Below are 16,306 nucleotides of genomic sequence, written 5' to 3' on the forward strand. Positions count from 1 at the left end.
AATGGGTGGCTCTCTCCAGCAAATAGCAAAAGGATCTGTTCTGGGCCTGCTGCTTTTTCCTATCTACATGCTTCTAATCTACATGATTCCATTAGGTCAGATTATATCTAAACACAAAGTGAACTACCACATTTATGCAGATTAGACGCAGCTTTGCTTATCTATAAAACCTGATGACCCTGATGCTCTGGACTCTCTGATTCAATGTCTTACTTGTTTCTCTGAAAGCATAAGTAGTTTCTTTCTCAAGCTACAAAGAAAAAAGTCTACTTCTCTAGAAATCTCAGTGGATGGCAAAAACAGAAATAATGAAAGTTTTAGAAAAAAAATGTGATCCTCTAGCGATAAAAGTCGAGGCCGAAATAAGTCTAGGTATAATCATGGACTCTGACCTAAACTTTAAATCGCGCATTAACCAGATAACCAGATTTTTCCATTTAAGGAACATTCAAAAATTAGACATTTTCTAACAATGCAACATGCTGAGAAATTAATTCATACATTTATTTTAGTCATAGGTTACAGTACTAGACTACACTAATGCAGTCCCAACTGGACTACCTAAGAGAGATATCAATCGGTTGCTACCCTGTTCACACTTTTGTCAGAAATTTTGCCATAATGTATATGGCTTTAAGAAAAGATGGCTCATGAACTTGTCCAAGCCTGTTGTTTCTCCCTCTTTGAAATATCTGATCTCAAACCAGTGAACCTTTGCCCCAAATTTCTCCCCAATTCCACTCTCAAATCATATTTTATATACTTGGTCACTTTGGCAAATATCTGAATGATTTCCAAGGCTAAGATGGGAAAATGGATACCAGGATGTGATCCCCTAGCAATAAACGTCAAGGCTGAAATAAGTGTAGGTGTAATCATGACCTAAACTTTAAATCACACATTAACCAGATTACCAGATTTTTCCATTTAAGGATCATTGCAAAAATTAGACATCTTCTAACAATGCAACATGCTGAGAAATTCATTAATTCATTTCTTTTAGTCATAGGTTACAGTACTAGACTACACTAATGCAGTCCAGACTGGACTACCTAAGAGAGACATCAATCGGTTGTTATTCTGTTCAGACTTTTGTCAGAAATTTTGCATACGGCAATATTTTAGGTATTACTTTATTAGCTGTGTTTGTTCAATTCCCTAATCTTAAAAAGCAATTTAGTGAAGTTACAGATGCAATGTGCCAGAAGGAAGCTTTTTCGACCACATTTGCCTTCAGCATATGAATCCCTCCCTCAGAATTCCATGACAGCATCTCCTTAGATGCTAATACTTATGAAACTTCAGGAAGATGAGTCCTCCGCTACCTGGAGCTTCCTTAAGAGATATGAACAATAACAAAAAAAAAAAATGTACGCTTGATTTATCATTGTTGTTGTTTTTAAAAGGCTGATTGCTCAAGGCGTTATAAGGATGTCAAATCATAGCTCATGAATTTTTTTTAAAGGCCAGGTTTAGCTTAACATAACATAACAAAACACAATATTCTCAAACTTGTATCATTCAATTCAGGATCATGGGACAGGAAATAGGCCTGGTCTGGGTAAAGAAATCGGCAATACTTTAATATTAACAATATTAACAATGATGATTTGCATGAACAGCTTTTTACAATCTTCAACCAATCAGTTCTTCCATGTTCTGTTCTAGCAGTTGCTTTTTGGTCTGCATTGGTGTCAAGGGAGCTTGATGGTCATGTCATTTGTATTTTGAACTCTGCAAGAGAGAGAAAGAGAAGCCTTGTCCCTGTTGTTCAGACTGGGACTCCATATTTCCATCAATCCATTTGTTTTCGAAATCTATTATTTCCCTCACAACACTGGACACAAGGCAAGAGTCTGGATGAGACACCAGTTCATTTAAAGGCACAAGCACAAGATGTAACACCCCTGTATTCACTCATACGGGATCAACCTAACATGCACTTGTTTTAGAAACTAAGAGGAAACCCATGAGGACGCAGAAGCAACATCCAAAACTCCACACAAACAATTTGGAATTAAACACAGGTCCTTGGAGTCCTGACGTAACAGTACTAGCCATTACTCTATGATCCTTCGTCATAAGAACAAGGTGCTTCCTGCTATCTCCATTGTGCAAAAAGCAAACCAGCAACCACACCCTACATATGGGTCCCCCCTAACAGGTGGCTGAGGATGGGGGTTACGCCACACAAACTAGACACATGGTGTTACGCTTACTTGTGCTTTAGCACACAAAATCCCTTTTCCATTACAGAAACGTACAGAACCAGCTGCCTCGTAATTGTGTTTTGTTTCATTAATTTCCTGGCTAACTCGCCAAACAAAGAGTCCTGCACAGAAGAATGATCTGGGAGTAAATGCCCACACATGTATCTGAGGCCCAGCTCTGAAATGTAATGCAGGATTAGAAGAGAAATAAAAGTGCTTGCAAATGTCCAAGAGTAAGAAAATAAGTGTGCAACTCAGACAAAGACAAAGAAATAAGCTTTTAATATTTACCTACAATAGCCAGTTCAAGATCTCTGGGGTTAGCTGCACTAATCCTTTCATTAATACATGATGCTACATAAATCAGACTAACTCCACATAAGGTCTTCCTAAAGCAAACATGCTGAGCACACAATTGGTTGATTGGCACGTGCTGATGGTAACCTTGAGTTTCATGTCTACTGCCTCAGCCCCAAGGCCACACTGCCTGTCCAATTATTAATCAATAAGCAGCAACGCACTTTATTCAAATCACATCATTCCGCTGAAGTTAACTGATATCAAACATGCCCTGCATTTGAAGCTCACTCTTGTGAAGATCATCAGTTCTGTCTGAGAGGCTACTAGTCCTGCTTCTCTTCTAGTTCAACAGTGGGATTGTGATGCTCCATTTCTCCTGCTATTGCCACTTAAATGGTCAATCTGCAGTCTTCAGACTTTGACTCTATTGCTCTTTTGTTAAATCCTTAATATAACAAATATTTGGGTATTGTGCTAGTTATGAACAGTGCAGTACAAAATATAGATTCGATAACTGATTCAAAAGAATGAACCGTTATATTTGATCAAAGATAAATACAGCACTAATATTCTTTAACTAGACATTAAGCCTGTTACAATAATGGGCGCTGGAACAGTAGTGCATAAACATTAGTAGGAACAGTCTATATTAAATGGCAAGGGACCTTGTATGTGGCTGTAATATGCGTCACTGTATTGTGTGCCTTTAATTTTCTCTCTCAGTAATACTGGTTTGTATTTCCGTAAAATGGCTGTAATTTTCTCTGACAGTAATACAGTGGAACCGAAGTAATTTCCCCCATAGGATTGTATGTAAATACAATTAATCCGTTCCAGACCGTATGAACTGTATGTAAATATATATTTTTTTAAGTCTTTAAGCACAAATATAGTTAATCATACCATTGAATGCACAGCGTAATAGTAAACTAAATGTAAAAACATTGAATAACACTAAGAAAACCTTGAACAACAGAGAAAACTAACACTGCAAGAGTTCGCGCTATAGCCTTGCGACCAAACACCTTTTTTAATGAGTTTTAAGCACAGGGAAAAAAAATTAACATTTGAAAAATCCGTAATCTAATAAACAACCAAGAAAAGTAACATTGCAACAATACACGCGTGCGCCTGTGCATGTGTCTGACTCTGTCCCGGGCCTGCGTGTGTGCGTGTCTGTCTCTGTCACGGGACTGCATGCGTGTGTGTGCGTGCGTGTGTGCGTGTCTGTCTCTGTCACGGGACTGCATGCGTGTGTGTGCGTGCGTGTCTGTCCCCCATGCGGCCCTGCCTGTGTGAGTGTGTGTGAGTGTGTCTCTCTCTCGTGTGTACGTGCGTGTCTGTCTCTCGTGCGTGCGTGTGTGTGTGTGCGCATGCGTGTCTGTCTCTCGTGCGTGCGTGTGTGTGTGTGTGTGCGCATGCGTGTGTGTCTGTCTCTCACACGTGCGTGTGTGTGTGTGTGCGCATGCATGCGTGACTGTCTCTCGCGCGGGCCTGTCTGCCTGCCTGTCTGCATGCGTGCGTGCGTACATGCATGTGTGTGTGTGTGTGTGCGTGTGCGTGCGTGCGTGCGTGTCTGTCTGTCTGTCTCTCGACCGGGCGTGCGTGTCTTTCCGTCTGTCTGTCTCTCGCATGCATTCACCTGTGTGTGTCTTTCTCTCTCTCTGCACACACAGGGAATGCACAGGAAGAGACTGAACACGTGCCGTGTGGCCCCACGCATGCGCACTTCACCAGAAGACACACACACGGACACCTGGACGCACACAGGGGTTTTATTAAAGAGGATTAGATAAGTAATCAATAATCCCAGATGGCAAAGCGGTTAGTACTGCTGGCTTACACCACCAGGAATTTGAATTTCGTTTACAGTCCCACATCTGCATAGAGTATTGCATTTACTCCCTGTGACCATGTGCTTTTTCTCCAAATACTTCAGTATCTTTCCACATCTCTAACTTTAGAATACTTGAATAACTGGCAAGTTCAAATTTGGCAGGTAAGTGTTTAGTTGTGCTCTGGTACCCCTTGCTGCCTTATGCCTATTAGGACCTGGGCTAGATTTTTTTGGCCTAGTCTTTGATTGCATGGTGGCTTCATATTACTTATTTATATGGGTTTTCACTCAATACATCCTCCCTTGAACTGATCCTACTCAGACAACCAAGAAATGTTATTAACGGAATTTAGTGAACGGATGGAGGGCTGAGTAAAATCTATTAGGTAAATAACCAAAACAGTTAGGCACCCAGCTAAAGCACTGTCTGTGAAGAATTTGGATTTTCTGGCCACATCCACATGGCTTTCTCTTGATTAATTGCTTTTAAGTTAACTGGAAATTCTATTTTGACCCAGTATATGTGTAAGCATTGTCATATCCACAGTCTTTGTTACAGGTTTTGTCATTGATGCTGTATATGAGTATGAATATTATATGTTTTACGGTTAATAGGCATGCTGTTCATGTGCATAATAAAGAACAGTCTAATGTATTATATCTGTAGCAGTCTCACCTTTTTGGGCAACAGACCCTTCGATGGACAGGGGCTCCATTTCAACTTCATATTTTGAACCTGGGCTCAACAGGTTAGCAGGTAGCATTAAATTGACCTAGTATGGGTGTGAGTGTGCCATTCTATTGACCTGATACATGGCTGGATAATAGTCTTGTGCGCAGCGCTGCCGAGACAGATCACAGCTTCTGCTATACCATGTAATAGAAAAGAAAGGGTCAGGAAATGGATGAATTGATTTATTCAAAAAAAAAATTAATTTAATAAATCATCGATAATGCATCCACAACTCATTTGATATATAATACACAATAATCTGATCAATTTTAACTGGGAAAAAATGAATTATGTACACTCAATAAGGGAAGAATCATAGATCTTACATGAAACATGGCAGCTGCCAACTGGGGCAACAAGACCACCACGAGCCTCACCATAACACTCAAGCTGCATGGTTGTCATTTAAACTCAAGCACTTCAAGACAGCACTTCAACACATCTGGCGACTTGGTCACTTCTTTTTCCAAATGCAACTTTAAATTGGAAACATTTCACTAAGACAATCAATAATGAGTGATCTATTCCATCATTTGTGTGAGCAATTTTATTTCATCAATAATTGATAATGAATAATATAATTTATCTTTCCTCTTATTATTATATATAAACAATAATCAACTAAAAGCAATCAGGTAATTTCATGATTAACATAATTTAAACACTCTGAAATGATCACTCTACTGAATTAGAATCGATAAAGCATTAATGATTACCATTGTTAGTACACAGACTGTGTCGAGGCATTGATACTGAATGGTTTAATTTTATTTTCCTCTGATTAATTTAATTTGTTCAATAATCAACTAAACTCAGACCTGTAATTCAGTGATCCATCTGATTTAATCAGAAAGAAGTATATTGATTACTACTGATGGCACGCTGACTGTGAGGAGCCACTGGCAGTGACAAGGTCTGCTCATTGAGACCCCACATGAGGACCTAAGGAAGCTACAGTAGCAGTTCAGACATGACAGTATGTAGTGTTATGGGAACCTGTGCCAATTGCAAAGCACACCAAGAAGTGCCAGAGAAACTAAAAGCGGTCTTGAGTCACTGTCATGGTATAGTCATGCCAAACAGGACTCCCGTTCACCCTCTTAGACCCGGTCAAGGGTGTAAATTATTTATTTGCACTGTCACGGGATATGAACATCTAAACCTGAGAGTGAGTTGCTGGGCCAACTGGAGTTTTTCCTGAAAGTCTGCCAGTGGCGGCAGCACCAGTGCCATTACCAACAAACAATGCCATCTGCACAACATTAATAAAAAGTGACAAATAAATACTGCCTTTGTGATCACTGGGGGTCTGCAGAGTACAATCTTTTAAGCATTCTGTAAGCTTTTTTTTCAGTTACAGTTTTAATGCAAATAACGGTTTACTCTATATAGTGCCTTGTATTCACGTTACATCCATCCATCCATTATCCAACCCGCTATATCCTAACTACAGGGTCACGGGGGTCTGCTGGAGCCAATCCCAGCCAACACAGGACGCAAGGCAGAAAACAACCCCCGGGCAGGGTGCCAGCCCACCGCAGGGCGAGCACACACACACACACTAGGGACAATTTAGAATCGCCAATGCACCTAACCTGCATGTCTTTGAACTGTGGGAGGAAACTGGAGTAACCGGAGGAAACCCACGCAGACACGGGGAGAACATGCAAACTCCACGCAGGGAGCAGCGCTACCCACTATGCCACCGTGCCACCCATTCACATTACACGATTCTAAAATATGAAGTACTGGTTGAGCAAATGGAGTAAATTTTGAAACCAAATTGAAGACCCACACTCTCCTCCTCACTCACTGGTCAAGTGTCCTGTTTACTATTCAGGAGCATGATTCCATGTGAAAGTAGCTTCCTGTTTGTGTACTGCTTTCCTTTTCCAGAGTTATTTATCCAAGTTCATGAAAGGATAATGTAACCATGTGTGTGTCTGTCCGGTTGCTATGCCTCTATCATTCCAAAAGATGGCACATCGCAAACATTTTTAGTAATAAAATGCATTGCATTTGTCATTCCAACAGATGGGGTATCACAAACATTAAAACTGCTTTTATGAATCCCATACTAAATGGCATATAACAGAGACATATGCAATAACATGGTGCACTGTGAATGTTAAAACTGAGGTCTACATCAATTACTTAGATTTCAATCCATCTTAGACTGGTAGCACAGCTAGTTTAAAAATAGTTTAGCAAGAAATACATGCAGTTTGCACTTTGTGATCATATAACTGGATGATTTGAGCTGTGGATTATGCAACATGAGTATTATTAGAGTTTTTCATGGACATTTTTGACATTGTCTGATGTTGTCTAGCATTGGTCACCATTGAATCCTGTTCTATCAGAAACTTTGTTATGTCCGTACTCCAAAAAAATACAATCTGACTATAAACTTGGTCACAGCACACAACCTGCTTAAAATGTTAATGATTCTTTAATTTCCACATACTGTATGTACAGAATGCTACTATCACTATACCTTTAATTTAGGTGTAGATGTTGATGCTACTGATAAGAGAATTCTACTACACAAATTCATGAAGTTAGTTTGTCTGTCAGCACCACACTTAGCTGGTTTTACATTTTTAATACTTATAGAAGCCTGAAGTTAGGATTCCGCTACAAGCCCACAGTTAGATATGGTGCCTCATAGGCTCAGTATTACAAATGCGTCTTTTTTCTTTTTGGATGTTGGAAATATAATGTAAGCCTAGTACACTGATGATACTTGACTATATTTATCAATTAAAACATATGACACTTCATAAGCTTGGTCAATAATAACTGTTTTTGTGAGGTAAGACAAGATATGAGTGAAAATTATTTGTCTTTAAATCAAAAAGAAAAACAGAAGTTCTTTAAGTGGTTGTAAATTATACCGACAAGACTGCATACAGACAACTATAAATTTGAACTTTAGCATGGCTGAATCCAAGTGAATAATCTAGATGTCATCTTTTATTACACTGTCTTCCAGTTAAGTTAATGGCTACATTTTTAAATATTCCCTTTGACAGATGAAGGCATAAATGTTTTTAGCTCCCTTCAACAGAACATGTTATAATCCAGCTGAACTCCTACTGTAGCTCTTCAGTCTGGCATTTTAAAAATGTTCTTTTATGCCCTGCTTTTCTTCTGTAGTGCAGAACCGTACAGAACTTATTACTGTATGTAATCCAAACAAACACTGCAATTACAAAATGCAAAAGTAAAGCAGGAGACACAGCAACCAATAGCAGAGAGAACACCATGAATCTCTGTATTTAAATAAGGCAGAAGACTCATTATCATTACATACCATACTCATCAGAGATGAAGCTGTTCATATTGCTTTGTAATACATAGAGCAACCATCTTGATTGGCTGTCACTGAGTTTATTCTATTCTCCTTCTCTTATCTTTGTCTTGCATTGACTTTCGGTGTCACTACCATTTTGATCAAGTTATAAATCCTAATAGTGGAAATGAACCATATAGTGAAAGTCTAATTCCAAATGGCAGATGTTTTGCTAGAGTTGATATGCTGCATTGTTACAGTACCATGGGAGGGTCAAGAGACCAAGTGCACATGGAGTCTGTCATGACCAGCCTTTGTGCAAATAGAGGGAAGTGAGCAGCTCTGAAGGAGACAGGAGTGCCCCTAAAAGGATAATATGTAAAATTTCTAAATACTTAAAATATTTAAAATTGACTATTTAAATTAAAACATTTACAAATCGCCTCAATATTAAAAAATAAGAATAAATCAGAGTCTTTTCCTTGCATGCAATTCTGCATGAAGAGCAACATAACAACAGTCTTAGGCAGTCAAGCCAAAGAAAATCTCCTTTGGGCACACGTGTAATCAGGTTTCTGACAGTAAGAATGTCTCCTCCTTCGGGGGGCTCACTGTACCGAATCAACGTTACACATGCAGCAGCTATCGAGGCTACCGAAATGACGCTGCCAGGTTCACCCCAGGGACTTTTGTTTGGGTTTGTTTTAAGTATCCAATCTTTTTTCTTTGTTACCTGTTTTATCAGCTTCTGTTTAAGTTTATTGTTTTTTCTAAAAGTTAATTTTGTATCAGTAAATGATTATTCTTTAGGTGATTGTTATATTTTCTTTGTTTTCTAACTGTTTAATTTAGCTATATAGATGAGCATTGCTTCATTTACTTTACTTGAAAAGTCACACATCATCAGTTTAAGAAAAAATAAAAATATGGTGACTACTTAGTGTTAAAATCATAGAAGCACAATGATGTGCTGTAAGCTGTTTGGACAAGAAGGTAAGAATTTCACTGCACTTTGTACACATGACACTATTACTACTACTGCTTATACTACCACTACTACTACTTAAACAAATAATTCAACAAATACTAATACTTAAACAACTAATACAACTGCTACTTAAACCGCTACTTCTACTACTACTACTACTACCTAAACCACCACTACCACTAATACTATTACTTAAACAACTAATACAACTGCTACTTAAACCACTACTTTTACTACTACTACTTAAACCACCACTACCACTACTATAACTATTTAAACAACTAATACAATTGCTACTTAAACCACTACTTTTACTACTACTACTTAAACCACCACTACCACTACTATAACTATTTAAACAACTAATACAATTGCTACTTAAACCACTACTTATACTACTACTACTACTACTTAAACCACTACTACTTCTACTAATACTAATACTACTACTACTCAAACTGTCGCCACCGCCACCGCCACTACTACTACTTTCACTACTACTACTACTGGGTAACCTCCACACCACCATTTTAGTAGGGTTGACAGCATGCCTCAGTATAACCTGCCCTGCAGCTCCACCTCTGTGGCTGACAATTTATCCCTGGACACCACCATCAATACCTCACCTGCTAACTTTTCCCTCTCCCACCACTCATTACAAGGGAAAGAGTGCGGTGAATTATTATCTCCTATCCCTTCCTTACCAGCTGAACCCTACTCTGACCCCTGTTCTATCCACAACACTGACAAATCCAGACCATCCACCACCTTTACAGAGGACCAATTCATGAAAGAATTACACAAACTTCGTTCTGACAAAGCGGCAGGTCCTGATGGCATCAGCCCAAGGGTGCTTAAAGTCTGCGCCTCACAACTCTGTGGTGTACTACTTAGGATTTTCAACTTAAGCCTTAGTATTAAAAAAAGTGCCAGTGCTATGGAAAACATCTTGTCTGGTTCCTGTTCCAAAGAAGGCACATCCTAGTGCCCCTTCTGACTACAGGTCAGTGGCACTCACCACACACATCATGAAAGTCTTTGAGAGACTAGTCCTGAAAATACTTTGCCCCCAGGTTAAGTCAGCACTGGACCCTCTCCAGTTTGCCTACCAGGCAAGAACTGGAGTTGAAGATGCAATCACCTACCTGCTGCATAGTGCCTACAGTCACCTAGACAAGCCAGGAGGAACTCTCAGGATTATGTTCTTTGATTTCTCATGTGCCTTAAACACCAGCCAGCCAACCAGACTGGGGAAATGCAGGTGGATGCTCCCTTAGTTTCGTGGATCATGGACTATCTGATAGGAAGGCCACAGTTCGTGCAGCTAAAAGGCTCTGTGTCTGACACCATGCTGTGTGGCACTGGTGCTCCACAAGGAACAGTTCTGTCACCATTCCTCTTCACCCTGTACACTACAGATTTTAGTTACAACACAGAGGGCTGCCATCTGCAGAAATTCTCTGATGACTCTGCAATAGTTGATAGTATCAGACATGGAGATGAGACGGAATACAGGAAGGTAGTCGAGAGTTTTGTTGACTGGTGTGAGCTGAATCAACTGCCAGTAAAACTAAAGAACTGGTGGTTGATTTAAGAAGATCACGATCTCCAGCCACTCCCCTGTCTATTAAGGGTATGGAGGTGGAGATCGTTGAGGAGTACAAGTATCTAGGGGTGTATATGAGCAATAAGCTAGACTGGTCCAGGAACTCGCTGGCCATATACAAGAAGGGTCAAAGTAGGCTATATTTCCTATGCAAGCTCAGATCTTTTAGTGTCAGCAGCACTATGTTGCAGATGTTCTATAACAGTGTGGTTGTCAGTGCCATTTTCTTTACTGTGGCCATGAAAGTGGCAGACATCAGGAGACTAAACAAACTAATTCAGAAGGCTGCCTCTGTGGTAGGAGAGAAACTGGACAGCTTGGAAACTGTGGCAGATCAGAGAATGTTGTCTAGGCTTTGGTCTGTTGAAAATGCTAATCACCCACTTCATAGTGTTGTGGTTGGACAGAGGAGTGTTTTCAGCAGTAGACTGGCTAGCATCAAGTGCTTCACTGAACGTCACAGGAAATCCTTCCTCCCCACAGCCATCAGACTCTGTAACTCCTTTTCCGGTCACTCACCTACACTTTAAGCTATTACCCTTTTTCTTTATTGGATGTCCAAGTACATTTTTTCAAGTACGTGAAATGTGCAACATACTATCTGTTCTTGTGCAATAAATTGTCTGCTCTTCACCTGAGAATAACCTTATTTGTTCTCAGAATGTGCAATATTAACTTTAGGTGCAACTCTCCATACTTTAGTTTGATACTTACATTTATTATACTTTATTTATATTTACATGATTATTTTATACTTGCTCTAAGTGTAACATGTCCTTTGTCTGTTATTAAGTTGTAGCATAAGTAATTTCCTTCGGGATTAATAAAGTTTTTCTGATTCTGAACTACTACTACTACTTAATTGTGTTGTGTTCTGCCATTAAGTATGGCATCCGGGGGGGTGATGTCCCCTAATGTTTTAATTGTGCTCTTGTTAAGGCAGCCACTGGTGGTTTCTCTCATTATGCACTCCTCGAGTTTCAGCATAACTAATCAGGCATTGAGTTTTGTCTTTGGCTAACCTGCTCCATTTTTGAGAAACTTTCTTATGAGTAAAAAATTTTGCCTTTGTGATTTTTTTTAGTTTTAATTTGAGGCAATTAGTTTTAGGAAATGAGGGCTTCTTTACTCATTTGGAATTAGCTGTTGGTTTATGTTATTTTTATACAAGTAATTCATTTAAAAGGTTTTTGAGAAGTTTCCTTTTAAGCTGCTCCTCTTATTGCAAGATACTGAGAAATTAGTTCACGCTTTTGTTTTCAGTAGACTAGATTACTGTAACGCACTCCTCTCAGGACTACCAAAAAAAGATATCAATCAATTGCAACTAATGCAGAATGCAGCTACTAGAATCTTAACTAGGAAAAGAAAATCCGAGCACATTTCTCCAGTTTTGATGTCACTACATTGGTTACCTGTGTCATTTAGAATTGACTTTAAAATACTGCTTATGGTTTACAAAGCCTTAAATAATCTCGCTCCATCTTATATTTAGGAATGTCTGACTCCTACCCTCCAAATCATAACCTTAGATCTTCAAATGAGTGTCTGCTTAGAATTCCAAGAGCTAAACTTAAAAGAAGTGGCGAGATGGCATTCTGCTGTTATGCCCCTAAAATCTGGAATAGCCTGCCAATAGGAATTGGCCAGGCTAATACAGTGGAGCATTTTTAAAAAAAATCTGCTAAAAACACATTACTTTAGCATGACTTTCTCATAACTTCATTTTAGTTTAATCCTGATCCTCTGTTTATTCAATTAATTATCATTACTATTCATGGTGGCTCCAAAATCCGTATTAACCCCAACTTTCTCTTCTGTTCTTTTTCCAGTTTTCTGTGGTGGCAACCTGCGCCACCACCACCTAATCAAAGCACCGTGATGTCCCTGCATTGATGGATTAAAGGCCAGAAGTCCACAACACCGTCATTATCAAGTCCTTCCATAAGAACCCTAAAAACAATGAGGACTGATCATTTATGTTAGGTTGAATGCCTAGAGGGGGCTGGGTGGTCTTGTGGCCTGGAACTCCTGCAGATTTTATTTTTTTCTCCAGCCGTCTGGATTTTTTTTTTTGTTTTTTCTATCCTCCCTGGCCATTGGACCTTACTTTTATTCTATGTTAATTAGTGTTCCCTTATTTTAATTCTTATTTATTTTGTCTTTTCTTCTCTTTCTTCATCATGTAAAGCACTTTGAGCTACATTATTTATATGAAAATGTGCTATATAAATAAGTGTTGTTGTTGTTGTTATTACATTCTGGGTGTTTGTTTCTGAGCTTCTTCACCTTTTCACTCTTCAGCAGTGAAAAACTTTTATTAAAGTGAAGTATTTCTATTTATGTGTACATTGTTGGGTATATTTCTATTTATTTACACGTCCAATGTCGCCAGTTTCTATGGAATACTTTATTGCTGCTTCTTTATAGTTTGCTTATTTTAGACCTTTCATGTCGTCATGTTAACTAAAATTAATAAATACAGTTTTAAAACACATGTACTTATCTAGATAAAAGATGGTTTGCAAGATGCTTGTTATGGTTGGTTATAGCTGGTGTTGACAGCAGCCTTGTCACAAACTGGCACTTTTTAAAGAACTTTTGTGAAAAAAGTACAAACCAACAAGTAAACCTTTGACGACTATCCCTGCAACACAATGGTCTACCTTTTTTGTGACATGATGTGCTTGATCCCTGCCATCAACCCTACAATGATCAGATGTAAACTCCCAAAATGCAAAGCCTGATTTGCACCATGTGACTACTCTTAATGTAACAAACAAAAAATGTGTTAATTATTATGTATAAATAATCAAAATAAATCTGCAGAAACATGTTCAGTGTGGTCCTGCAGAAGGTTTGAGTCCCTCAACCAATTCTTTAATTGTTACCTATAAACAATCTGACACACAGAAGTGATACTCAAAATTAGTTTTTTTTTTCTAATGTGCTATGGAGCATCAGGCTCTTTTTTATTTTCCTCAAGATTTCTGGTTAAACGTCAGTAGCTAATAGTGAAATTTTGACTGACCTTCAGCAAATAGATACTGTCTGATGAAAGGTGAAAGACTAAGGATGATGTACTATAGATGTCATGAAGGAACAGCAAAAGCACACTAATGACACTTTATGGAATGGGATATAACAGTGTTGTCTAGGTAGGACGGACCTGACATTGCACAAATATATTCCAAGCACCAGAATGGCATGTTCTAACCAAGCACATCATTCAGCCAAACTGTCACAATTAATTTCTCACTCTGGTGTACTGAACTGTGCAGAAGTGGCAAAATCCACACCCTCCCCACCTGCCCCTTTGGCTGCTATAGCAACATTGTTGCAAAGGTCGCCCTGCCTCAACTACTACTGTGAAAGGTCAGTGGAGCATGGAGGAGGCCTCAAGGGATGCTGTGATCAATAGTATTGTGGAGATGAAAAGATCACCACTTAGCCAAGCACTAAAGGGAGAAAAAAACCCAAAAACTTCTAAAGGGGTAACTCTAAGTTCATAATATGGAGATATACAGTCATTAATTTCTTAAAAGATTTTAAGCTTGTGTATGTATGTTGCAACCTCTTGGAGGCATCTCATTCCCCCCAAACCTCTGACATAGACGCAGTCCTGGGTTCAGATAATCTTTCATTAGACAGGCGTGTTTATTGAAATATCATATACTGTATTTGATTTAAATACAATCCTGTATATTTTCTTTTCTCTTGCTTTTCTTCCTTCATCTACACTTGAGGTGAGCTTTGTCTCAGTCCACTTCCGACTGGCTGAGGAGGATGGGCTTCTTTTAAAGGGTGAGTCAAAATTATGTTAACATTTGAATGGCGGAAACAATTTATTCACAAAACATACGTCACATGTTCAAGATGATTTACAGGAATGTCTCAACCTGTTCGCCATCATGTTCAACACACAAAAACCAACGAGCAGCAGTACCATGTAAAGGCTGGACACACATTTCGTGGGGAATAGATGATACCACAGTCTGTATTCTGTCCTTCAGGTCATTGATATCATGAACTTTCCTGCTATACCCACACTCCTTCACCATTCCCCATAACCAGAAATCACAGGGTGTCAAATCAGGGGAGTGTGGAGGCCATGGCAATGGTCCACCTCGACCTTTCCATCGACCTGGAAAGGTGTGGTCAAGATAAAAATAACCCATTAGTGTTGACATAATTTTGATTCACCCTGTATATATATATATATAGGTGGTCCAGATCTAATTATGCAGATCCAGATCGTCTGGATGACTTTGATTTATGCGGGGACGATTCTAGTTCAGCGTGAAGACGATTCTTCATGTCGTCAGTTCGCACACATCTCGATGGTCCTGGATTTTTCAGGTGATCTTCTATGTAATAAACTTTAGTTATAGCGTAATGAAAATTGCATAAATAGATCTGGACCACCCTATATACAGTATATACTCACCTCTTCCAGGCTGGACCCCACATAACCATCTCCTGTTCAACCTCACCTCAGTCTCATCTTGGATTCCAGTTTGAAAAGACCTCATCGCTTTTTTTTGTTTTCTGCTTCTCAGAATATATGGGGATCACAAAGGTTTTGTCTTTTGTGTCATTCTTACTATATACAGTATATATATATATATATATATATATATATATATATATATATATATATATATATATTTATTTATTGGCATAATTTATATAATAATAGAATTACAAGACAAAGCAGAACAAGGACCGAACCCAGGAAAGCTACAAATGCATACCTGAATGAATTATTTTCTATACTTGGTGACAAAATATTGACAAACAGCAGTGAACCTATAGATTACAAAACAGTTTATGCTGTGATACAACAGACCCCATGCATTTCTTTGTAGTTATGATTTATTTATTAGTATTTTTAGTACTTTTGCTTGTCTTTGGTTAACATTACATTCATGCTAAATTGAGGAGAAAGGTGACTGAGAGCATAGTACAATTTAGTTTTATTTTACATCAACAACTCTAGAAACGTTGTACAGTAGACAGTGTGGCAGACATTAGGAGCACACAGCACAAAAACTATACTCACAGAGTCCATGGGCTGGCTGAGCTCTGCAGGTCTGAGCAGAGCTCATGTGGTGAGCTCAGACATCAAAGCATGAAAAAAAGTCAGAAGGGGATGGATATGTTGACAATGTTCTAAAAAAGAATGGATCTGCAGAGTAAAAATAAATAAATGAGAGACTAGTCCAGTTATCCTTGCAAAACTGCACAAAGGGACTGGTCTATTATATGGCTATAGGTCACTGTCATGACTCAGCTGGCACAAACTAAAAAAGCACATTTTTCTGAAGACACAAAATG

At 38.8% G+C, this 16,306-nt stretch overlaps 1 protein-coding gene across 3 annotated transcripts in view; it reads right to left on the reverse strand.

Moving 5' to 3' along the window:
* pacsin1b (protein kinase C and casein kinase substrate in neurons 1b) overlaps positions 1-16,306 on the reverse strand; it is a 205,747-nt gene that overhangs the window by 73,124 nt on the left and 116,317 nt on the right. The window contains exon 1 of one of the 3 annotated variants that reach the window (XM_039748688.1): positions 16,032-16,129. The exons of the other annotated variants lie outside the window; for them this stretch is intronic. The gene's annotated coding sequence lies outside the window, so the exon portion shown is untranslated. Of the gene's footprint in view, positions 1-16,031; positions 16,130-16,306 lie in introns of those variants that run through there. 3 annotated transcript variants of the gene reach the window in all.

This window comes from Polypterus senegalus, chromosome 3 (assembly GCF_016835505.1).
Source record: "Polypterus senegalus isolate Bchr_013 chromosome 3, ASM1683550v1, whole genome shotgun sequence".
Classification (NCBI taxonomy): Eukaryota; Metazoa; Chordata; class Cladistia; order Polypteriformes; family Polypteridae; genus Polypterus; species Polypterus senegalus.